This window comes from Vipera berus, assembly GCF_964194415.1.
Source record: "Vipera berus genome assembly, chromosome: 1".
In the NCBI taxonomy this organism is placed as follows: Eukaryota; Metazoa; Chordata; class Lepidosauria; order Squamata; family Viperidae; genus Vipera; species Vipera berus.
This window is the reverse complement of record NC_138202.1, coordinates 347295563-347319407: the sequence shown is the minus strand read 5'-3', so window position 1 is coordinate 347319407 and position 23845 is coordinate 347295563. Positions and strand designations below refer to the sequence as shown.

Here is a 23845-nt window from a genome sequence, read left to right as displayed (position 1 = left end):
AAGTATCACAAATCCCGAACAAGGAGTCTGTACAACAGTGATGATAGGGGAAGGCATATTACTGCTGTTGTCATTGCTGAGTTATTGTATTTCCAATGCTTTATGATCCAGTAGACACCACTGTCTTTCAGGAACTGCTTCTCTGAGTTCTTATAAAAACATGATTGTGTCATCAGGGGCAATATCTAGTTGCCTTGTCTTCTGTGACGCTGTGGACTCTTATTTTTGCCTTCTGTGCTCAAACTGACTAAGCTTTAGTTCATTATTAGTGTTTCCAGTGAGCTGTCTGATTTTACTTCACCTGAACTTGAATGATTTGTTCTTCTTACAGTTCAAGATATTATCAACCATTTTCTTCTTCCTTTCCAGGTACCTTTTTTGGAAATTTATTTATTAAATTTATTTGCTATCCATCTTGCTCCTCCTTGGGGAGGAGAAGACTTTGCTATTTTTAAAGATATGTATCTTTCTTCTATACCAGAGGTGGGGAACTATGGCCCCTTATTGACCTGTGGACTTCAACTCTCAGAATTCCAAAATCAGCATGGCTGACTTAGGAATTAAGGGAGTTAAATTCCACAGGTCATAAAGGAGTCATAGTTCCCCACCCTTATTCTAAACAATCAGGTGAAGACAGGGATTCTACTGTTGTAGCAACCATCCTTCTACCTGGTAACTAAGACCTAGTTTTAGTCTTAGAAGACCTCACATTTGATGCAGAAGTCAATTTGGCAAGACATAGCTTCCATTGGTTTCTTTCAGATTGCTCCAGAACGTAAGGTTAGCTACCCAGTTGACCTTTTGTTTCTTTGTTTGTTTTATGTTTTGGAGGGCAAGGAGTGGAAAATAGGATTCCCAGAGATGCCTTCATATTTTGTTGAAGCAATAACAGAATAACAGTTGAAAGGTAGTCTTCCAGTCCAACCTTTTGCTCAAGAAGGAAACCCTATGCCCATTGTTCAAATCCTGCCAATCCAAGGGAACTTTGTCTAACATTTCACAATGTAGGGTAGTGGCTTAGTGAAAGGGCACTTTAAAAAATGGACATGTATCTCTTATTTCAATCCTTGAAAACTCTAAAGAAGAGCCACACATAGAGATGCAGGCCAGGAGGATCTTTGGTAGCTTCTGCTAGTCCACCAGCTATGATTTTTTAAAAAAACATCAGGAAGTGAGACTTCAGTGACACATATCATACAGCTGTCCTTGAAGATGACTTAGAAGCAGGAGCTGGCAGAGAGGAAGCCACTCACCTCAGCTGTTGGTCAGTGAAAGTGGTTTCACAGAACACCAGCTATGTTGGAGGAACTGTTTTAATTGCTGATAAGTTTCTGAGTTCATTTTCAGGTGCTTTTATCATCTATAAAGCTCTTTCTGACTTTGTTCCTCACTCTTTGGGGAACTTCCCCTCCATGTGGAATCCACCCACCAACCTATGTTAGAAAAGTGAAATAGAAATAGAAATAAGAATAGAAATAGGAATAGCATAGCATAGCATAGCATAGCATAGCATAGCATAGCATAGCATAGCATAGCATAGAATAGAATAGAATAGAATAGAATAGAATAGAATAGAATAGAATAGAATAGAATAGAATAGAATAGAATAGAATAGAATAGAATAGAATAGAATAGACCATGGAGGTCTTCTAATCCAACCCTCTGCTCAGGCAGGAAACTCTATACCATTTCAGACAGATAATGGTGGTCCAATCTCTTCTTAAATGTTGGAGCATTCACAGCTTCTGGAGGCAGGTTGTTCCACTGATTAATTGTTCTGACTGTCAGGAAATTTCTCTTTAGTTTAGGTTGCTTCTCTCCTTGTTTACTTTGGGGTAGGAAGCAAAGGATGTTGCATCTTCCAGGATCCAATCTGAGTCAATTAGTGGAACCAAATGTTTATTCTTCAAAGCTTTCAGCTCTTGCTGGTTGCCATCATCAGCAAACCTCTCTCTCTGATTGTCCCCGATGATGGGCTTCAGCACCAACCCAAGGGCTTGGAAGAATAAACCTTTGGCCCTGGTAACCGACTCAGATTGGATCCTGCAACATTATCCTGGCAAATGTATGTTTTCCTTCATTTTGTAACTCTTGCCCCCAAGACCAAGATGTTCTCCTCCCTCTTACCATTGGGGAAATCAACAAGAGTTCTACTTTCTCCCAGAGTGTTTGGAGTGGAGAACCTCACATATGGCCGGCAGCAGAATTTGAGAGCAGGTGTTAACTGCCTAGTGACATTGGCTTGTGTTTTTATGCTGCTTTATGGTCACCTTATTGTGATTATAATGGAGTACCTGACACATAAATGCCACTATAAATAAATAAACATGTCCTCGGTTCTATTCCCAAAATGTTAGAAGCATATCAAATGCAGAGTAGTAAAGCCATTATGGACTCGCAATCAATGAACTGAGTTAACATTCATCTTTAGCAACAGACATAATTTCCTGCTCAAAATAACCATAATGTGTCCAGAGCGTTGGAGAGCAATTTATACAACCACAATTGAACCCCAAATTTTTGTTGCTAAGTGAGACAGTGCAGTGAATTTTATCCCATTTTACGACCTTTCTTGCCACCGTTGTTAACTGAATCTTTGCAGTGATTAAGTTAGTAACACGGTTGTTAAATGAATCTAGCATTCCCATTGACTTTATCTCTTGTCAGAAGGATGCAAAAGATGAACAAATGGTCCCAGGCCACTACAATTGTCATAAATATGAATCAGTTGTCCAGCATCTGAATTTTGATCACATGACCATGGGGATGCTGCAGTGGTCTAAAGTGTGAAAAATAATCATAAGTTACCTTTTTCAGTGCTGTTGTAACTTTGAACAGTCACTAAATGAACTGTTGTAAGTCGAGGGCTACCTGAATTTGTCCAGAATTACGGCTCAACGTGGCCTGGGAAGACAATCTACAACAACCTATGCTAATCACCTGGATGCAAAAGAATATCATGTATTGTGACACTGTTATGGCCAATTGATCTACAGCAGGAGGAATTATATAGATAGTCCTTGACTTACAACAATTTGTTTAGTGACCGTTCAAGTTACAACAGCACTGAAAAAAGTGACTTATGACCAGTTTTCACCCATACGACCATCGTAGGATCCCCATGGTCATGTACCCAAAATTCAGATGCTTGGCAATTGACTCATATTTATGATGGCTGCAGTGTCCCAAGGTCACACGATCCCCTTTTGTAACATTCTGACAAGCAAAGTCAATGGGGAAGTCAGATTCACTTAAGAAACAGTTTGACCAGTTTAACAACTACTGTGTGATTCACTTAAACAACAGTGGCAAGGAAGGTCGGAAAAGGGCAAACTCACTTAACAAATGTTTCACTTAGCAGCAGAAAACTTGGGCTCAATTGTGGCTGTAAGGATTCCCTGTATTGTGACAGTTAACAGCCATCAGATCTACACCAGGAGAAACTTCAGTAAGAATGAAATCGCACGCATTAACCCTTTCCAGAAAAACTCAGAATTTCTTTCGAAAATGTATAAAATGACTGAGCTTTTTCTTCATTTTTTTCACATTCCCATTCACTCTCACAGCAGCATAGGATAACAAAAATGTTTGCCAGCCTGCTGTAGCAAATCCCAGCAAGCCTTCTAGCTGGGCATATGAAAAACCCTATTTCGGGGTGGCGGGTGGGGAGGCAGGGGATTCAAATTGACTCAAGAACCTTTGTGGTAAGACACATCTGCAATCATTCACCATAATAGCTCAGTTCTCCCATAATCTGCTAGAAAAGGTCAGCATTATTATTATATATTTCAGAAAAGAACCCATTGAATCAACTAAGAGACACACACTGTGATATACAGGAATATGTCATGCAAAAAAAAAGTCCACAATCTGCTTCACATTATGCTTTGGTTTGAACCCCAGGGGGAAAAAATCAGCGATTACCTGTTCTTGTTCTAATTAAATACTCTAATTTTCCAACAAGTGTTGTAAACAAATCATTGCAGCTAATCAAAATGCATCCTGCCCTTATATTCTTGGAATGGTCGACTCCCATATTGTCCAAACTTCTTGAATAAGCACATTTAATTACAGCAACAGAGGGGAGGTTTTAGACCTGGCAACCAACAGACGGGTTTATTTTCATGAATTGTGCAGACCACACAAGATATATACAGAGGAAAGACAGCTGATGTGTTTGGATAGAGGGGACAAGAAGGCATCGCATGAAGGGTGGAAGAAAACAAGAACAGAAACAGACAGGTTTATACTCACAACGGATCTGACACACTAAAGCCAACCCAAAATACAAGCAATATTGGAATAAATCTTAATTATTGTGTGCTGCTCTTGTTCTCATTCTCCCCTAAAAAAATGGAGATACAGAACAATCCTTTAAAAAGGTGAGGATAATGAGGTCTGCAGACAATCTAGAGAGTTTAAGTACACTTCAAGTGGATTTATCTTGCAATCCTTTGCAAACCACTGGTCTGTTAAATATCCTTACTAGTATCCTCTTGTAAGATTGTCAGGAGTGACAGTGGCTAAGAATTGTAGGCTTTGTTTTTTTAAAAAAAAAAGAAGAAGAAGAGGCAAGAGGAATGGAGTGGAATCAAAGGGGATAAAAATGGACTGGACACCTGTAATCTACCTTGATTTTCTGACTCAATAAGCTTTGGTTTTTATCTTTATTCGCAAAATAATATATTTTAAATAATAATTTGTGCAGTCCCAGCTGGGATGCAGGAAAATTCCTTCTCCATGAGGTCATGGAGGTTCTCCATGAGGTTCTCCAGAAGGTCATATTCCTGACTTCAGGAAGTCCATGTGCCTGACTGTCTCATTCTTTTCCACTATGGCTGGGACATTTAGACATTGTGCAATTCTGCTTGATTGAACATTGTTTGTGTGATCAACCCCCATTTTCTTTAGACTGTTTCGTCTGTTGCAGCTTGTCTCTGTTGCCTTTTAATCTTTTGCTACTGCCTGGTAGCTTCATTTGTGTCAGGCTGATGTTACTCAGGTTACTCTCTCTGAACTAATTGGGGTAGCTCTAAATACTTTTCCTTTGCAAACATGAATACCCAATGTTCTAATATATTTGGGAGTAATTTGAGTTAACGTTTATGGATAGTCCTCATTTAGTGACCACAATTGGGATCAGCAACTTGGTCAGTAAGTGAAGCAGCCACTAAGTAAAAATATCATATGACCATCACCATGCTAACCATCTCACTTCAGCTTTCCTTTGATTTAGGGACTTGCAAAAATCATAGTGTTTAATGCCTATGTGTATTTACCCATGCAATATGACTGTGGTATTATTATTTATCCTTCTTATTATCTTCTTTATTCCATTCTCTTATTGTTATTATTACCATCATTATCATCATCATTATTCTGTTGCTTTGCCTATACACCAAAAGCTTCTTCATGAGAGACAAATTCCTTGTGTGTCTAATCACACTTGGCCAAATAAAGAATTCCAATGTGGACAATGGTTGTAAATTTACTTTTTTCAATACCACCGTGACTGCAAAGAGTTACTGTCTAAGGCACTCACTAAAAAAAGACTATCTCTGTTCTCCTATGTTTAGATCCCTCTCCAACTTCTCTAGAACTGATATCCTACAGTGAGGAGTAAATGCATATAAATGAAATGAGACTTAGTTTCTCAACATTTAATTTGATGGGTTGAACCCACATTCTGGCAAAATGGGAGCAGAGCAACCCTTTGTCTGCATTTCTCATTGCAGGAAAGGTACATGTCAAGTGACATCTCACAATTAAAGTTATGAAAATTAGTTCATTGTGTCATTTATGTGATGACCTTGTGATACCCAAGCATTATACTTGAGCAGTTGTCACAGAGAAGAGGGAGTCAACCTATTCTCCAAAGCATCTGAAGGCTGGACAAGAAGTAATGGATGGAAACATAGCAAGGAGAGACCCAACCTAAAATTAAGGAGAAATTTCCTGACAGTTAAAACAATTAATTAGTGGAACAACTTGCCACCAGAAGTTGTGGGCGCTCCAACACTGGAGGTTTTTAAGAAGAGACTGGACAGCCATTTGCCTGAAATGGTATACGGTCTCCTGCTTGAGCAGGCAGTTGGACTAGAAGACCTCTAAGGTCCCCTCCAACTCTGTTATTGTTATTTTTATTTTTATTTTATTTTAATTCCATTTATATCCCGCCCTTCTCCGAAGACTCAGGGCGGCTTACAAGCTTAGCAGTAGCCTTCATTCTATGTATATGCCTGCTTATTAGGGCTTTGACACACACCCCAAGCGGCATTATTACAAAGTCAGCTTAATTGCCCCCAACAATCTGGTTCCTCATTTTACCTACCTCGGAAGGATGGAAGGCTGAGTCAACCTTGAGCCTGGTGGGATGCAAACCTGCACTGATTGCAGGCAGCTGGTGTTACTTAAGGAGGCATTAGCCCACTGCTCCACCAAGGCTCCTTGTTATCAATGTGACCTCTACCAGACTTATGAATATGTGTTATTACTCTCTACCTAAAACAAGTCCTTGTAAGGCATTTCTCTGGCTTCATAATTATCTGGGTTGCCCTATTCCATTTGTCCATATCCTTTTCAAAACATAGTTCCTAGAACTGCACTCGATATTCCAAGTGCAATTGCAATACAGATGTACACATAGTTATGGCTAAAGAGAGCTGGGAGTTGTGCTCATAATACCTAAAAGGTATTACGAAAATGCTATGAAACTCAGCTCAGTTTCATATAGAAAGGTCTATATGCTTGCCCTAATCTGCCTAAGTAGATGGGGATAGTGTTTCTTTTGCTTGGTCAAAAATTCAGATCTGGTAACCAGCTCGTTACTATCTTGTAGGTGCAAAATTCAAAGTTTGTGAGATCTAAAGAAAATGAGAGCATACCTCATAAATGACATATGCTTAGTAAATGAAGGGAAGTTTGAAACGGAGGCTGAATGGGATATGAGTTTAAATTTTAATGTGTTCAAAAAGCCTTGTTCAGCTACAATCTGTAGACACATCTGACTCATAAGTAAGGTTTGTGGCTGGCTCCTCATGAGTCTCTCCCCTCCTGCTACATTGTGCTACAGTGGTTTGAAAAGAGGAAGAAAGCAATAATTTCCTTTACTTTGTTACTATATGGAAATTAAGGTCTATCTTTAACATAATTTGGACTTTTAAAAAAAAGCATTATATTGCTACTTCCTCCACTTCCCAATAGCCTAAAGACCTCATAAATCTCCAGGCTCCTAATATGAAAAGATGTCTCCCTCCCACTCCATTGTATTACACATTTTCTTTTATTGTCTAGTCTTGAGAGCATTCAGAAATGAATTCTCTTGCTGAAAAATGCAGTGTTTCCATTTTATTTGTCTTCCAATTCAATTCAGAAGCCAAAAAAAACTATTCCATGGTCCCAACTGGAGGCAATGCCCATGTAAAGGTAGGCGAATTATAACAGAATAGAGGTGAACCTTGGAGGTCTTCTAGTCCAACCCCCTGCTCAAGCAGGAGACCCTATACCAGACATGTCAAACACAAGGCCCGGGGGCCGGATCCGGCCCGCGAAGTGGTTTCATGTGGCCCGCGAAGCCATCCTGCAAACAGTGAGGGAACAGCCCCCACTGCCTTGGCCCTGGCCCAGAGACCCTCCTCCTGCCAGAGACCCTCAGATCTGTCCCGCTCCTGCCCAGGCCCCCACAGGCACCCTTGATGCGAACGATGTAGAGCTGGCCACGCCCACCCTGTAGGCCATACGCACTCTAGCCACGCCCACCCAGTAGGCCACGCCCTCCCTGGCCATACCCACCCGGCCCCTTGAAGGCAACCGCAATGCTGATGCGGCCCTCAATGAAATTGAGTTTGAAACCCCTGTTCTATACTTTTCCAGACAAGTGGCTGTCCAGTCTCTTCTTAAAAGTATCCAATGATGGTGCACCCACAACTTCTGAAAGCCAGCTGTTCCACTGGTTAATTGTTCCAAATTTAGGAAATTTCTCCTTAGTTCTAGGTTCTTAGTTCTATACAATGGGGTTGGGTGAAAGTAATCCTTGACTTACAAGGATTCATTTAGTGACTTTTCAAAGTTACAATGACACTGAAAATTGACTTATGACTGTTTTTCACACTTACAACAATTACAGCATCCCTGTGGTCATGTGATCAAAATTCAGGTGCTTGGCAATCTTGCTCATATTTCTGACGGCTGCAGTGTCCTGAGGTCATGTGATTACCTTTGGTGACTTTCTGACAAGCGAAGTCAATGGGGAAGCCAGATTCACTTAACAACCGTGTTACTAACTTAACAACTGCAGTGTTTCACTTAATGACTGTGGCAAAAAAAAGGTCATGAAATTGGGCAAAACTCACTTAACAACTATCTCGCTTAGCACAGCAATTTTGGGCTCCACTGTGATCGTAAGCTGAGGACCATCTGTATGATGGGGGCAAGGTCTTCTTCACCCATTTCTGTGCCTATTTTTGGATCTTGTTGATTAAAGGAAAATGTTTGGAAGAAATCAAGGTTTATCAATGTGGAGAGAGATCAAAAATGTCACTACAGAAAAAGGCTGCAGGCAAGAACTAAAAAATAGTCTGAAGACAACTCTTCCAAGCAGCCAACTCATCTGTGCTTTAAAGTACCACCCATTCACAGTTGATCTGCCATGGTGCTTCACTTGGCCACATGTGTTTGGCAGCTGATGGACCCTGAAGGCGTTTTGCATGGTTAATGCATCAAGGATTTCCTGAAGAACTCTGTCTCTTTAGAGAAATGTGGCTTTATTTTCAACACATTACCACCGAATGCATGCATCTGTTTGTAATGCTTCCAGTCTGCATTTCAAATGATTCCTGCTTTTTGTATGATTCTCCTTCAATAAGGAATAAATAACAGAGTAACAGAAATGGAGGGGTGCTGAGATCTTCTAGTCCAAAGCCCTGCTCAAAGAGGAGACCTATACAGTTCCAGACAATCTCTTGTCCAATCTCTTCTTAAAAACCACCAGTGTTGGAGCACCCCCAACTTCAGGAGGATAGCTGTTCCACTGATTAACTGCTCTAACTGTCAGGATTTTTTTCCTTAGTTCTAGGTTGCTTCTCTCCTTGATTAGTTTCCATCCATTGCTTCTTGTTCTGCCTTCAGGTGCTTTGGAGAATAGCTTGACTCCCTCCTCTTTATGGGAGCTCCTTACATACTTGAACACTGCTATCATGTCACCCCTAGTCGTTTTTTTCATTAAACTAGACATACCCAATTCCTGCAACCGTTCTTCATATGTTTTAGCTTTCAATCCGTTAATCAAGCCTGAAGGATATATGAATATCCTTCAGGCTCCAAAAGCTATTGTCCTCATCCCAGAAGGTACACAGCCACAAAGTTCTCCAAATGAGCTGCCCACTGCACCACGTTTGTCCATATGATTGGCTCAATTGCAATTCAAAGTACAGCTCTCTCAGATCTTGGATCTTTCACTGGCTACATTATTTTCCAACTGCAGCATCTCCTTCATACCATTGTGTTTCTCAAAGCAAAAGATGCTCATAGAAATATCGATGAATCTGAGACATGCAAGATACAGCCTGAGGGTTGCATGTGGCCCGTAACTACCTCTTTTGTACACACAGCATCCTTCTGAACACCCAAGCCTCATGAATCAGCAGTGCGATCTACCATCCTTTGCCACATAAAAATAGATCATGTAGAAAGGAATAAAATAAAACCACAGTAAGGGAAAGCTACCCAGTTTGTTTCATCAACATCTACCCATTGTGATCCCCAGGCATCCTAAAAAAACATAGAATGATGGAATTGGAAAAAGACCACAATGGGGGTCTTCTAGTCCAACTCCCTGCTTGAGTAGGAGACCCTATATTATAATAATAATAATAATAATAATAATAATAATAATAATAATAATAATAATAAGAAGAAGAAGAAGAAGAAGAAGAAGAAGAAGAAGAAGAAGAAGAAGAAGAAGAAGAAGAAGAAGAAGTAGTAGTAGTAGTAGTAGTAGTTGGAAGGGACCTTGGAGGTCATCTAGTCCAACCCCCTGCCCAGGCAGGAAACCCTATACCATTTCAGACAAGTGGCTGGCCAGTCTCTTCTTAAAAACTTCCAGTGTTGGAGCATCCACCACCTCTGGAGGCAGGTTGTTCCACTGGTTAATTGTTCTAACTGTCAGGAAGTTTCTTCTTAGTTCTAGGTTGCTTCTCTCCTTGACTAGTTTCCATCTGTTGCTTCTTGTCCTGCCTTCAGATGCTTTGGAGAATAGCTTGACTGTCTCTTCTTTGGGGCAAGCCCCTTTTGGAACACTGCTATCAAGTCATTTCAAACAAATGGTTGTCCAGTCTCTTTTTTAAAGCCTCCAGTGAGGTAGCACCCATAACTTCTGAAGACAAGCTATTCCATTGGTTGATTGCTCTCACCATTAGGAAAACATTCACTACAGCTCCTGTCAAGCCAAAAAGATATGCCCTTCTTATAGACATTTCAGAGGCACATTTAGTGGCCAAAAATGTGGGAGCATGGGAAAGCGTCTGTCTGTCTGTCTGTCAGGCAAGCAGGCAGGCTCCTTATCTGTCTCTGAGCTTGGTTGTTTTCTTGCAGACATTTCACTACCCAAACTAGGTAACTTCATCAGTACACTTATCTAGTTTGGGTAATGAAACATCTGCAAGAAAACAATAACATTTCTTTAATCTCTTCCTTGCCTGATGAAGGTATTCTTCGGTAGGCCCGAAGTAAAACAACTCCAGATTTAAAGTCTCAGATCAAGTTCAAACAGTACTGAAAAAAATATAATCCTGAAAATAAGGGAATAAACAAGGAATTCATTTACATTTAGGAAACAAATCCCTACAAATGCCTCCTCCAGAGGGAGAAGGCTGTGGAATAACATCAGTTTGGTGGCAATTAAAGTCCTGTCGCCTTTTTAGGTGCAAATATTAAAAGGGGCAAGATTTCAATCACATCCTGGACCCTGCCATTGCCTTTCCCCTGAAGATGTATCCAATCCCTCAACTGCTGCATTTCAACAAAACATTTAATGTTTTGAGAGTTAATTCCAGCTCATGGAATAAAGTCAGATTTCAACTTCGGGTGAATTTTCCAATTCACTGTAACATATTGAAGTGTCTACCCCAAGGATGCTACATACATTCTCTTTTTTTAAAAAAAAATCTGCATGAAGATTGAAATGAGCTTCTTTCAGTCCCTTTATTAGGCTGCTTTATAGTTCCTGTTGCTTACTGATATCAAGACTCTGGAAAGAGTGCAGAAAAGAGCAACGAAGATAATTAGGGGGCTGGAAGATAAAATATATGAAGAACAGTTGCTGGAATTGATTTGTCTAGTCTACTGAAAAGAAGAACTAGAGGTGACATGATAAAAGGTAAAGGTAAAGGTTCCCCCGCACATGCGTGCTAGTCGTTTCCGACTCTAGGGGCCGGTGCTCATCTCCGTTTCAAAGCCGAAGAGCCAGCGTTTGTCCGAGGACGTCTCCGTGGTCATGTGGCCGGCATGACTAGACGCCAAAGGCGCACGGAACGCTGTTACCTTCCCACCGTAGTGGTCCCTATTTTTCTACTTGCATTTTTACGTGCTTTCGAACTGCTAGCAGTGTTCTAATATTTGAGGGGCCGCCACAAAGAAGAGGGGTTCAACTAATTTCCAAAGCACCAGAAGGCAAGACAAGAAACAATGGATGGAAACTAATCAAGGAGAGAAGCAACCTAGAAATAAGGAGAAATTTCCTAACAGTGAGGACGATCAACCAATGGAACAGCTTCCCTTCAGAAGTTGGGATGCTCTAGTACTGAAGTTTTTTTAAGAAGAGATTGGACAACCATTTGTCTGGAAAGGTATCTGGGTCTTCTGCTTGAGCAGGGGGTTGGACTAGAAGACCTCCAAGGTCCCTTCCAACTCTATTATTCTGTAATACTTTTAACCTGGTGATTTGTATTTAGGCCAGTTTCCCCTTTTCTTTGGGACCTCTCACGATGATAGAGCTAAATTATGAGTAAACCGCTCAATACAAGCAATATTTTTTTTTAAAAAAATAAATAAATAAAATAGGGACCTTACTCTTCTCATTTGACTTAGTGCAGCAATTTTATTAGCTACAATAGAAAAAAAGGAGCTGAGGATTTTTCCCCCTCAGTAACAAGAATCACTCTCCTTGTGAACCAAATGGTCCTGCTCTGTCCTGTAATTTGGAAGCTACACGTTTATTGATGCAAAACAAGACATTCGGGGTAATAGTTTGTCCTGTGATATGATCGTGTATAGCAACCTGGGGAAAATTCACATTCTGAGGTCATTATTTGCCAGCGTTTCTCCTCTCCATCCTGGTGGCAGCAAACAAATGCCTTTGCTATTTAGAAAGAAAATCATTACGTAGCCGTGACCTTGCATGTGACATCTAATCTCCCTTGGGCCCGGCTTTTGACAGCCAAAGCATCCTGAATATTCAACCATCTGGTTGTTAACTCGTACTGTTAAAATGTACTTTGGGGTTACAAGTCATAAGCAGCCATGCACAACATATCTGACACAATTCCTCTGCGACTTTCCCTGTGTAATATTCTTGTTTTTTTTCTCTTTGTCACAAGCCTGTTCCCTTCCAGGCAGAAGAAAAAAAACACTTTTCATCTTATTCCATTGCCTGGGAGGATGCAGCCAATATGCACCTCCTCCTAGCACTCTACAGCTTTGGTTCATGTTCACAAGTAGAAAATGTGTATCTCAGCAACAGAGCATCACATGTAGAAGGCCTTCGTCTAATCCACAACTCTCGACAGAGTTGTGAGAAGTTAGCTGATGCTTTAAAAATCAAAAGGGAATTACAAATAATGAACAAACAGAGGGACCTAGATCATTCTTTTACATTGAATTTACAAAAATGGTTTTTTAAAGTTTGGATTAATTTTATCAGAAGGGAGGAAGGAAATGAAAAACAATCAAGTTCTAGGACATTGCCTGAATGGAGTAAAGAACAAGATTGTTAGAAGTAAAAGGGAGGAATATAAAATTGTTTTATTTGATCCAGGTTAAAATAGATATGTTGCTATTTCTGGCCATCCTTAGTGGACTTTTGCTGACACCATGACTGAAATGACACTGGTTTATAGCTAGGAGATTGGGACATGTAATGAAGAGATCATTGGTCACAAATTAAGAGGAGATGAAAAGTTACTAAAATTGTTTGAACTTGTTTTGATAAAGCTTGGAAATCACTTATTTATCTTTTCTTTTACTTTACTATATTCCTTCCTTCCTCCCTTCTTCCATGCCTCTCCTTCCTTCCTTCCTTCCTTCCTTCCTTCCTTCCTTCCTTCCTTCCTTCCTTCCTTCCTTCCTTCCTTCCTCCCTCCATCCCTCCCTTCCTCCCTCCCTCCCTCTCCCTCTTTCTCCCCTGCTTTCACTATTGCAAATATAACCCTAATGAAATTACTTTTTAATAAAGGTGAGCAGCTTTCAGCTGCTACCTATTCAGCTGTACTTTTCAGTCCTGGAAATTCCCTGTGGGGTCTAAATTTATGAAGAGAAAGGAGAGTCATCCTGCACAAATGTATATTATCTTCTTATCTGATAAATGATCCCATGGCAAAGAGCACTATTTATAGGCCACATAGATGAATCCGAGATAATAAGAACCAACAACTCAAGCAGACAGTTCTTCCCTGGAGGGATGAAACTTCCTAACCATCTACACAACTATTCTAGTATCTGGAAAACCCAATGATTAAAGTCAGCAGAGTACTGGATGCTACTATGCAAGTTTATGTCAATGGCTACTTATTCATATGCCAACATTAAAATCAAGTACAAAACCCCATTGTGATAGGTTTCTTTTTTATTTTTTAAAAGTAATAGGATACTTTCTTAATTAGTTGAGCACATTACTCAGGATCTCTCGTGGCCAATTGAGAAACTCCTGGGCTGCACAGACCCCTCATATCTTGGATATAAACTGTTTCAATTCCTCTCCTTGGGACACCACTATAGGGCATTGCATGCCAAAACAACTAGACACAAAGATAGTTTTCCCCCATGCCATCACTCTGCTAAACACCTAATTCCACTACACTGTCTTATGTCTAAGTATATTCACCCATTATGTATGGCTGTGGGATTATTATCCATCTTTATCTTCTTTACTCCCCGTCTTATTGGTATTACTGGTATGATTATTATTACTCTGTTGCTTTGCATCTACACTGACAGCAAGTTCCTTGTGTCTAATCACACTTGGCCAAATAAGGTATTCTGTTCTACTCTGTTCTGTTCTGTTCCGTTCCGTTCTGTGCCATCCTATTTCTATTCCATTCCATTCTGTTTTACTCTGCCTTGGAAAACATGAAGGAAATTTTTCAAACATTTTATTAAACTGAAATCCTTGAAGACTCCAACTAGGACTATGCAGAATCAATGTGATAGGAACCTTTTCTATTTCCATTCTATTTTGCAAAAAAAAAAATGAAACAGCTGCCAGCATTCTGATGCCACCCCATTGTGATGTCCTAGGTTCATTTCTCTTGTAGATGCAATTTCAAAGCAACCCCACTCAAACTGATCTGATCTAAACCTTGAGCCATAAATTTAGTTTGGCTCGTGTCATACTAGAAATTTGAATCACCAATTCTATTTACTTTTTCTATTTGATTTTTTTTCCTGTGGTTACTTTATAAGAAACTCAAAGCAGTGAACATACACAATATTCCTTCTTCCACTTATTTTCCCCACAACAACCCTGTGAGATGAGTTGGGCTTGAAGAGAGTGACTGACCCAAAGTCACCGAAGTGGCTTTTGTGCCTAAGGTGGGACTAGAACTCACAGTCACCTGGTGATTGGCCAAAGTCACCAAGCCGGTTTTCAGGTCTATAGTGAGACTAGAACTCACAGTCACCTGGTGATTGGCCAAAGTCACCCAGCCGGCTTTGTTGCCTAAGGTGGGACTAGAACTCACAGGCTCCTAGTTGCTTAACCACTATCTCAAAGCATCCCTCAACAGCATCTATAAGCCCCAGTAATTAACCATGTGAATGGTGGATTATGTGAGTTACAGTTTAAAATATATGGAGAGCCTTCCTCTGCTTAGAGAAGACAAAAAAAAATACTTGATTTGCATTTCAATACAAACATACCTAAATTAAGCTTCCTCAATGAAGATACAAATTGAAAGCCATCCGGCTGCCAAAATCCATTACTGTACTCTCTTCCTTTGCAAATCTATTTGTTAAAAATATGCAGAAGGCATAATAGGGCAAACTGCACACACAAATGACTTTACATCAGGGAAAAACTGTTTGCAGTCAACATTAAAGGGAAAATGTTGCTAAAAAAATATTCACTGGAGCATTGGCCATTGGTTGGTTGGGTTTTGAAACAATTTGCCAACTGATGAAGAATGGGACCAAATTAACTCAAGGCTGGAAAACTGAGAAAATGAATAAAATTGAACTTGACAGATCCATTCTTCCCAACTTTCTCCTTAGTCCACTGCCTGGTTCATTTACTTTAAGTCATCTGCTGCTTGACTTGCTTATTTTGAATTATCTGAGGTCTTTAAGCTCCAGGGACTACGCTCATTTTCTAACTAGATCAGGCTACAATGTAAAGAAAGACTGACTGTTCTGCACTGGACGGCAAAAAACATGGCCCCTGCACTGGAAGGTAAAACTTTCCTTTAAAAAACAGCATTGCCTAACGCAGTGGTCCTCAACCTATGATCCACAGACCCTTGAGGGTCCACAATGTTGTCACGGGGTCCATGAAGTCTTGAAGAAATGTTATGATTTAAATCATAATCAAGGAACTAATCCATAAACTAATCAAGGAGAGAAGTAACCTGGAATTAAGGAGAAACTTCCTAACAGAGAAAAGAATTAACCAGTGGAACAACTTGCCTTCAGAAATTGTGGGTGCTTCATCACTGGAGGTTTTTAAGAAAACACTGGACACTGAAGTGGTATAGGGTGGATAGACCAGAAAACCTCCAAGGTCCCTTCCAGCTGTATTCTGATTGATTGAAATCTTAAGTTAAGTCTTGGTGGTCCATGGTCATGGTCTATGGCCACAAAAGGTAACTAAAGGGGGTCTGTGGTGAAGAAAAGGTTGAGAAGCACTTGTCTAATGCACAATTTCCGGACTTCAACTCCCAGAATTCTCCAGCTAGCATGATAGCTCGGGAATTCTGCGAGTTGAGGTTCACCCACCTTAAAAGTTACCAAGATCAAAAAAACATTGCCCTAATGCATTTAGGGACGCAGTGGCTCAGTGGGTTAGGACGCTGAGCTTGTCGATCAGAAGGTCAGCAGTTTGGTGGGTCGAATCCCGAGTGCCGCGTAACAGAGTGAGCGCCTGTTACTCGTCCCAGCTTCTGCCAACCTAGCAGTTCAAAAGCACATAAAAATGCAAGTAGAAAATAGGGACCACTCCAATGGGAAGGTAACAGCGTTCTGTGCACCTTTGGCGTCTACTCATGCCGGCCACATGACCACGGAGACGTCCTCGGACAAGCGCTGGCTCTTCGGCTTTGAAATGGAGATGAGCACTGGCCCCTAGAGTCGGAAACGACTAGCACGCATGTGCGGGGGAACCTTTACCTTTACCTTAATGCATTTAGGTCTAATTAGAAGTTTTCCCAAAATAGGTCAAACCTTTCCCTCCCCCCTTTTTCTCTCTCCTGTATTCCATTTTGGCACACTAAACAACAGCATAAACCAGGGATGTGAAAGGCGCAACTCAGGATCAAATGCAATCCTGCGCAGAACAGTTGGAACCAAAAACAAAGCCTCTTTTTTACACGGGGGCGGGGGGGGCGGGAGGAGGTATTTATTTATTTTTCACATTTCTGAACTACACATCTTCCTCAAAGAGGGACTCTGGGCAATGCACAATGAAATGTTTAAAAAATATAAAACAGTATATATAAAAGTTAAAAACTTAGGAGAAGGCAAAAGTGATTAAACACTATTAAAATTAGTTTAAAAAGTGAAGGGAGGACATTAAGAGACTAAGCAGCCCCATGGTTTCATGCTCCTCTGGGATCCTCATGCGAAGCCACCAACCCATATTTTAACTCCTTTTTAGAAGGCCAGGAGTGTGTGTGTGTGTGTATGTGTGTGTGGGGGGGGGTATTTAAAAGATAAAATAAATACCTTAATCCAGAGTGTCCAAAGTCGGCAACTGTAAGACTTGTGGACTTCAACTACCAGAATTCCCCAGGCAGCCATGCGAAATCTCTGCAAAAGGACTCTGGGCCACCATGCTTTTTGAGTTGGCCTTTGACATGCTATGGAAAGCCTTGGATGGTCCTCAAACTGGCAAATTTACTCCCACCCCTGGGCATAAATGCACCAATGGGTATATCTATGCCATAATTAAAGGCATTATGCTTGCATGCCTTTAGGGAGAGAGAAAAATCAAGGAGGCCAATTATGTGAACTGAACTGAACACAACTTTCACTGCATGCTTGTGACCTGAGGTGGAAGGATGAGAAACAGGAGGCTGAACATTTGCGGGGAGGGCAGGGTGTGGGGGGAACCCTCAAGATACAAGACAAGGCAAAAGAGGAAAGCTTGCTATAGAAAACAGGTCAACTTCAGGATATCTTCCCCACTACTTCAGTGTTACACCTAGGTTAAGAATTTGGGGCCACTATAAAGCCACTTTCACAACCTGGGGATTTTATTATATTTTTAAAGTTTTATTTGAGCTCACGTGAGAGGCACAGAACCAAGCTTTTTAATCAGTTCTTCACGTCTGCTTAGTTTATAGGGTGCTTTTGATTTGATTTTATTGGATATGTTTTTATTCAATTTTTGGTGCATCTATGTTTGTTTCAATTATTGGGAGAGAGAGGGAGAGAGCTATTAAAGAAGGAGACTGTGAGTTCTAATTCTGCCTTAATTTCCATTTCATGAAATATCATACATATCTTATAGAGCCAGTTATGACCTGGGGGTTAAGGTGCCGGACTAGAAACCAGGAGACAATAAGTTCTAGTTCCACTTTAGACATGAAAGCTGGCTGGGTGACTTTGGGCCAGTCACAATTTCTTAGCCCAGGTTGTTGTCGGGGGGGGGGGAAATAGGGGGAGGAAGGAACTTCACTGCGATGAGTTACTTATAAAGTAATAAAGGCAGGATAATAAACAAATAAACACATACATACATACATACATACATCTTTTATGGCATGAGGCAATGATGAGGATATCTTCAGAAAAGATGGATATATTTTATAACCTTTCTGGTTTATGCCTCAAATCCTAGTTCTATTTATTTGTATAAATTAGAACCATTTAAACAATCACTGAGAATTGGTAACCTAATTCTGGTTCAGCAGTGCTATCCTGAGACAATCAAAAATGGAATTAGGGACACATAGAAGTCAAGGAGTCAGTCTAGATTTAGGTTGAAGTCCCATTCAGAAAATCAGACCAAAAAAAAAATCAATTCTCGTGAAGAAAACTTCTCAGAAGATCTCACCAGACCTTAACAGACACAGGAAGTCCTTGATTTATGACCACAGTTGAGCCCCAAATTTCTGTTGCTAAGAAACACATTTGCTAAGTGAATTTTGCCCCATTTTATGACCTTTCTTGCCACAGTTGTTAAGTGAATCACTGCAGTTGTTAAGTTAGTAACACGGTTGTGAAGTGAATCTGGCTTCCCCATTGACTTTGCTTGTCAGAAGGTCGCAAAAGGTGATCACGTGACCCAAGGACACTGCAATATATGCCAGTTGCCACATGACCACGGGGAAGCTGCAATGGTCACAAGTGTGAAAAATGGTCATAAGTCTCTTTTTTTTCAGTGCCGTTATAACTTTGAACAGTCACTAGATAAACTGTTGTAAGTCAAGGACTACCTGTATATTATTCAATCCAGAATATCTCAAAAGAGGCAGCACTTCAAATATAATGCCTAAAGGGACTTATTTACCCCCAAAGGACCCTTCTATGCAACCAGGTACAAAAATAGCAACCCGCCACCCGTTTTTTGCCTCAATTGTCAACTGTCCTCATAAATGGAGATGTCAGATAAAAGCAGAGCAAGGAGAACACCTTATCAGTGACAATATCACCAGACAAACTAAGGTCCTGCTTTTAACATTGTCCATGATTGATGACCCAAGCTGGAAAGAATAAAAAAGCAAGATCTACCATACAGGTAAGAGTTGAAACGCAGCCATGCTGTGAGACAAATGCAGAAAGAGGAAAAACAAATATCCTAAGTGTGTAAGATCATCGAATACGTTCAGCTGCTAAGAATCAGAATAATGGCCAGTTAGGAGGAAGAAAACCCGATTTATGATTTTGCCTTTCATCCGTGGAAGCTCCTGCAAGCGTATGATAGATACGTAGAAAGGGATTTCTTTTTTTGAACTTTTCAGCAAAAATGTTTACGCAAGTCCATTTTGTATATCTTCCCTATCCCGATGCCGCAAGGAGAAGCTTAGGATGAAAAAAGTTCCTTCCTCATCTTGTAGCAGAAGACAAAGGAAGCACAAACGTGCGCACAGACACACCGGGGTCATTGTGTGCATGTCTATGTTGTTTGTGCAAAGTGACAGGGCTCAGAAACTGGATCCAAGGCTTCCCTCTGTTCTCAGCAATATCGTCTGAATGCCAGATTTTTCAAAACTGCATCCAAGTTACATTCCAGAAATATAACAGCCAGAAGCAACATCACGCAGAAATATTAAATGCCTGTCGGAAGGTAGAATCCAGAATATTGGGGGGGGGGAATTTGCTGGAAAAGAAGATGCTCAGGAAAGAAATAGATGGACCTACCTTTTCAGCATACTTGAATCTGACGTAGAACCAGCTTGACTTAATCATTGCTTCTGTTCAGAAGAGTGGAAGGAATGTATAGGTTTACGTGGATGTGTGTATATGGAAAGGAAAATAAGAGCCTAGAAGATCCCAAGAACAACAACTAAAAAAAAAGAAAGAAAAGGGAGAAGAAGAAAAAGGAGGTATGATTGTGCCTTTTGCTTAGATAGCCGGTCGCCTGCTTGGAGAAGGCAAACTGGGTTTTGCCTCTTTAGATCTGCGGCTTGAATGCTTCTGTCTGCTCTCCGTCAACTTGGCCGCCTACCAAGAGACTTCCACAAGCCGACTTCAGCTACATTCCTTGCAAGCGGCACATGTCAGTAAATCCAAGAGGGCTGGCTTGGGACTTGGCAGTGGTCCAAAACCGTGACCTCTCTTGGCAAGCTGAATAATGAATTCCATCACTTCTCCCCCCCCCCTCCTCCAGACACAGATTAACACCTGGCTAAACATTATTCTGACAACCAGCAGGCTGAGCAGACTTTGGCTGGCCATTCAGAAAACCCACTGGGGTCACTTTAACTCCCTTGCTGGATACTCCCCGTGTCCCATCTGAATTGAAGAAAAAACGAACAAACATCAGAAGGAGTTGGGAAGACCATCTGTCACAGACTCTCTTCCTCCTCCTTTTCTTAAAAAAAAAAATAAAATAAAATAAAATCCCCCCAAGCAAGTAGAGATAAGCATAATCCAGAAACAAAGCTTAAGGAGAAAGCGTTGATCTCCCTTCCAACTTGTTATTCTGTTTTCTATGTTTTTATCCAGTTCTGTTACTGAATTTTTGATAGTCCAACGGCTGGTTCGTTCTTCGGTCCTTCTTTTTACAACTCTAGCTTTGATTCCTGCATTCTTACTCATGGGCCAAGCTTGAGCTGGCCCATGTTTCGAAGAAATATCTCTTACAGTGCCAGGCAAATTCAATCTCATTATTTCAGAAAGAAAGAAAGAAAGAAAGAAAGAAAGAAAGAAAGAAAGAAAGAAAGAAAGAAAGAAAGAAAGAAAGAAAGAAAGAAAGAAAGAAAGAAAGAAAGAAAGAAAGAAAGAAAGAAAGAAAGAAAGAAAGAAAGAAAGAAAGAAAGAAAGAAAGAAAGAAAGAAAGAAAGAAAGAAAGAAAGAAAGAAAGAAAGAAAGAAAGAAAGAAAGAAAGAAAGAAAGAAAGAAAGAAAGAAAAGAAGATAATATATTTCTGCATTGCCAAAGCCAAGATTTAATACATAAAGGGATGTTAAAGCTTTGTATTAGCCTAAGCCAGACACCCTTCCTGCTAATTCCAGATAAACCCCAGTTAGTCTGCAGCACAGGCTGTAACTGCTTACCTCTCCTGCTGCCTGTGAGAATCAAGTAGAGCTTCTGTCAAAATATATTCTCCTTTGAATGTTCCTACTTTGGCAATTTATGTTACCAGGGCTGTATATACAATTATTCTTATCACAAGGAACAGTCTATTCAAACTGAGGAAGAAGAGCATGGCCAAGATTTTATAGAGCCTGGCCATAATTAGCTACAGATAGTCCTTGACTTACAACCAGTGACTTACAACTTAGTGACTGTTCAAAGTTACGACAACACTAAAAAAGTGACTTACAGTCAATCCTTGCCACGGTTGCAGCATCCCCACAGTCAGGTGAATAAAATTCAAGAGCTTGGCAATTCGGATGCATTTATGATAACTTCAGTATCCCAGGATCATGTGATTGTCATTGGCAATCTTCCCAGCTAGCGTCTGACAAGCAAAATCAATGGGGCAAGCCAGATTTGCTGAACAACCACATTATTAACTTCACTGCAAGTCACATGGCACAAAAGATTGTAAAACTGGGTGCGACTCACTTCCTTAACAAGGGAATTTCTGATTTCAATCGTGGTTGTTAAGTCGAGGACTACCTGTATTTAGGATCAGGTGAAAGAAATGTTCAGACAAATTGTTATGATGCTAAATTTGAAGCCAGAACATATGAGGTCTAATTCTTCCTTAGGCATGAAAGATGACTGGATGACTCTGGGTCAATTTACTTCTGCTTGAGTGAGATAATAAGTCTAGCAAATAAATAAAAGGCTTAATATAACTATTACATTATCCACAATAGAAGCCAAAGGACTTTGAGTGCTGGTGTGGGATCTTTTTGTATATTTTCTGAAGTCTAATTTGAAGATGTTAAGGTGTTTATGGAGATTCTCAGTCATCCAGTTCACGGTTGTCCCAAAGATGTTTTTTTTTTCAAAAAATTTCCCTTGAAGATGTTTTGCTTCTCATGCAAGAAGCTTCTTGGGTGAGAAGCGAAATGTCTTCAAGAAAAAACAAAGTCCAGTTGCCTTTTGAAAAAAAGCACCTTAGGGACAAGATGTTAAGGTACTTGGAGTAGACCTCTAGAGTTCAAAGTTCATATTAGAAGACAAGGATGAAGTATCTTTTGGAAATTATTCTTGTTTCCTGATTTAAATGGAATTAACAGCACATGCAATCAGAGAAATGGAAAGAACCATTCCAATGGATTTCTCTTCTTCTCAAGAAAGGAAAAAGTGTTGAACAGTTTCTTGGTGATGGGACATAATTAGAGAAGCAATTGTATCTTTCTTTCCCTTTTCCTTTTGTCTGCCCCCCCTATGCCTTTATTTAACCCATCTGTTTGCATTCTTTACATTTGCCCTAGATCAGGGATAGCCAACCTTGGCTCTTTTATGACTTGTGGACTTCAACTCCCAGAATTCCTGAGTCAGCCATAATGGCTAGGGAATTCTGGGAGTTGAAACTCACAAGTCTTAACTTGCTGAGTTTGCAGACCCATGGCCTAAACCAGGGGTGTCAAACTCGCAACATCACATAATGTGTCACGATGTATCGCAACTTTTTTTCTATTGCCGGCAATGGGGTGGGCACAGTTTTGCCATGACGCATCCGGCCTGTGGGCTGGCAGTTTGACACCCCTGGCCTAGATGTTCAGGAGTCTTGCCTTTGAAATGAAAAATGTGAAGAGGAGAAGGACAAGAAGGAGCAACAGGATCCTTTTACAGTTCCTTAGAGAAAGGAGAAAGGGAGTTTGAGGAAAAGAAATTCAATTTCTCATAACAATATCTGGGAGGGGAAAAATTATTCTCATCTGTATTCATAGCTTTCTTCTTCCTGGTTCTGGCACATTCTCATTTAAAATAATCTAATTCTTCAGCCTGATGATGATAATGATTTACAATACAGAATACCAGAAGCATTCATTTCAAAGAATAAGGTACCAGCTCCGAAATGTATGTAGAACAGCTAGCTGAAGAGAAACAACTAGAAGTGACAGATGTGACTATATATCAAACCCAAACAAGACCAATATTTCAATTCCATCCTGTTCTAATGCTCTCTTAATTGTCAAATCAGTACACACACACACACACACACACAAGCACTGCTCACATCTGTCTCTGCCTTGTTGCTAAATAGAAGGTGGATCTGGAATTATGCTGTGATTAAAGAGAAGGAAACCATATGTCCTGACTAAACCCTCTTTAAGCTCCTACAGTGTTTTCCCAAGAATAATGAGGTGTATTAAGAAAACTATATAAGTGCTACTTGATCTTAGGGATTATATTCACCAAGATCGATTCCCTGGAAGATGGTTCATCTACTGGGGGAACTCTGGCAATGATCCCATTTTCAAATCCACCTTCAGGAATTGGGAAAGTTGGGGGAATGATTGGATTTCAAAGCCCACATCCAGCAGGTAGGGGCCAAGGGTCTGCTGGTCCCAGAAAGAAGACACAGCGAATTTACCATATAGCACAAGATTAACTTACAACAAGGCTATATTATACATAAATTGTATGTGTGTGTGTATGTATGTATGTATGTATGTATGTGTGTGTGTAGTATACAGGTAGTCCTCAACTTAAAACACTTCATTTAGTGACTGTTCAAACTTATACCGGCACTGAAAAAAGTGACTAATGACCATTTTTCATACTTAAGGACTGTTGCAGCATCCCCACGGTCACATGATCAAGCATCAGGTGCATGGCAACTGACTCATATTTA

General features: G+C 40.4%; 1 protein-coding gene and 1 long non-coding RNA gene across 2 annotated transcripts in view; both read right to left on the bottom strand.

The window, feature by feature from the left end:
* Positions 1-23845, bottom strand: part of LOC308671591 — a 711918-nt gene that overhangs the window by 260201 nt on the left and 427872 nt on the right. The window lies entirely within an intron of this gene.
* The window catches only part of LOC308660153 (autism susceptibility gene 2 protein homolog), a gene marked incomplete at both ends in the record, with an annotated part of 443023 nt that overhangs the window by 123664 nt on the left and 295514 nt on the right, over positions 1-23845 (bottom strand). The gene's annotated exons all lie outside the window — the stretch shown is intronic.